We start from the raw sequence: 2,940 nt of genomic DNA on the forward strand, positions 1-2,940 counted from the left end.
CCCCTGTCTCGTGTTCTCTCTTCTCCTGCCATTTCTTCTTTTCATTCTCATCTTTTCCTTCTTCTTCCTTCCATGTGTCGTGTTCTTCCGGGTCAATTTTGGGCCGCTTGGGCGTAAGCATGCGCCTGGCGACTCAGGTACCAACGCTGTCAGAGGAAAGAAGAACGTTAGTTAGTCATCGAGAACGTGACCCCCGATAGCAAGGCCCGTGTTATCAAAAGGTTCCGACTCTCACAGCAACCATCTCCTAAGGCCACAAGTGAGATCAGTCGGGTTTTAATGAATGTTTTTGTTCTCCTACCACTATTACTAAAATGGCATCTCTTCCTCTCTCTGTCTAAGGCCCGTGTTATCAAAAGGTTCCGACTCTCACAGCAACCATCTCCTAAGGCCACAAGTGAGATCAGTCGGGTTTTAATGAATGTTTTTGTTCTCCTACCACTATTACTAAAATGGCATCTCTTCCTCTCTCTGTCTAAGGCCCGTGTTATTAAAAGCCTTCGGGTCTCACAACAACCATTTCCTAAGGCCACAAAGAAGATCAATCGGGTTCTTTTTCACGTTATAGTGCAATAGAAGTCTTGTCAATCTATCACTAGGTTCATAACACTGGCTACCCGTGGAAATACTACTACTACTACTACTACTACTACTACTACTACTACTACTACTACTACTACTACCTGTCGCTAATAACCAATTGTATACTATCGCTATCCTTGTCAAAACTACCATTCACCCCCACTACCACCACCCACACCCTCACCACCATCACTACCAGCACGCTCACCCTGCGTCTCGCCAGCGCCTCCTCCCTCATGTGAAGGTTCTCCCTCAGGTCACGTATCTGGTCCATGAGCGCCTCGTTGGCCATGTTGAGCACGTTGTTCCGCTCCTGGACCTGCACCGTGCTGGGAAGGGCGAGGGAGGGGGAGTTGAAGAGGCTTTGAGGAGACATATATATCAGGGCTACTCAACTGGCTCCCCGCGGTCAGAATGCGGATCTTCTGAGTGAGTAGAAAAAGTGTAATTAAATAACTCCTTTAACCTCTGTCCTGGAGCAGTAAGTAGCGGGCCTTTTTTTTATTCTTTTCATTACGCCCTTGAACTGTCTCCGTAGCTGTAAAAAAAAATAATAATAAATAAAAACATGAAGGTCCTGACGATGGAGTCTTGCAAGTGTATTTCCTGGGCTGACTGCAGAGCCCACCGTCACTCAAGCAAATACACTTACATCGCCCGGACCTTCATGTTATTCAATTATGTGTTTTTTTCTATTTCTGGACGCTGGGGTTCAGATACCATATTTATTCGACCTTATTAATATATTTGAACTTGTCTAACTGGACCTTTGCTCATAATAGTTGAGTAGTAGTATAGTGTAGTATTTTGTTTTTGCAGTAGAGAATTCAAGCAGAAGAATAATAAGGAATGGATGAGTGATTGTAGTTTGGTGAGTCTACAAAGGTTTTTAATGTTGCTACTAATAATAATACTAAAGAACTACTACTACAAGCTTTTAGCGAACACATTTCTGTTAGCGGCCATTAAGTGTTAGAAGCCACTTAGTGTTAGATTAACTGAGCGCGTTACTTGAAGCTGTTAGAGAGAACATAGCTTTAACCGGGCTGTTGGTCTTGTTAGAGGATATAAACATAAGTGTGTGTGTGTGTGTGTGTGTGTGTGTGTGTGTGTGTGTGTGTGTGTGTGTGTGTGTGTGTGTGTGTGTGTGTGTGTGTGTGTAGTGTTAGTTGGCAGTAAATCAAGACTCACAGACGTCGCTGTTCCCTCTCGACAAAAAATTTCATCACAGGCGACAGAGGGGTGGGCATGGTGGTGGTGGTGGAGGTGGGGGGGGGGGGCGTTTCCTGCTGTGTTTCCTCTTCCTCTTCCTCCTCCTCCTTCTCCTCCTCCTCCTCTTCTTCTTCCTCCTCTTATTCTTTTTCTCTGTGTCCTCCTTCTCCTTCTCCTTCTCTTTTTCTTTCTTGCCTTTATCAGCTAATCACAATTATCTCTTATTCCTCTTCTATTTTTTTGCTCTTCCTTCTCCTCCTCCTTCTCAGTCTCCTCTTCTAACGTCTTTTCTCCTCTTCTTTAACTTCTTTCTCCTCTTCTCTCCTCTGCTTACTCTATTTTCTTTCCTTTTCTTCACTCTCCTTATCCTCTCTCCTCTCTCCTCTCTTCTTCCCCCTCCTCTTCCTGTCGATTATATCCTCTCCTCTCTTCTTCTTTCCTCACTTAATCCTTTCTTCTTCTTCTTCTTTTGATTTTCACAGCTTACGTCTCTTCTGTTGGTTGTCCCCTTCAAGACCTTCCCTCTTTCTCTGTAAATAAATAAATAAGAGTTACAAAAATAGACTAATCCTCTCTACTGTTCCTATGGCTCTGAATGGACTATTGGATTCTATTTCAAACACGATCGAAACCTCTAAGGAAGACCTTCTCGTTTTAAGTTGCATAGGTGACCCGTGTTTGTGTGTGTGTGTGTGTGTGTGTGTGTGTGTGTGTGTGTGTGTGTGTGTGTGTGTGTGTGTGTGTGTGTGTGTGTGTGTGTGTGCGTGCGTTTCGTAACTTTCCACGCACACAGCTTGGAGTGAAGGGTAAGGGATGCAGTTTGTCTATAAATACACACACACACACACACACACACACACACACACACACACACACACACTAAGAATAACAATAATAATAATAATAATAATAATAATAATAATAATAATAATAATAATAATAATAATAATAATAGGCTTTTTCTTCACTAGCTTTGTCTTATATTTTTTTCTTGTCTTTTTTCCTTCCTTTCTCCTCACTGTTTTCCTTCTTCTTCCTTCTTTTCTTATTTCTCTATTCTTTTTTATCATTATTGTAGGGATGATATTCGCTTTATCTCACTCTCTTTGTCTTTATTCCTTTATTTCTTTTGTTGTGTTTTGTTTT

The sequence above is a fragment of the Eriocheir sinensis genome, chromosome 41, assembly GCF_024679095.1.
Source record: "Eriocheir sinensis breed Jianghai 21 chromosome 41, ASM2467909v1, whole genome shotgun sequence".
Taxonomy (NCBI): domain Eukaryota; kingdom Metazoa; phylum Arthropoda; class Malacostraca; order Decapoda; family Varunidae; genus Eriocheir; species Eriocheir sinensis.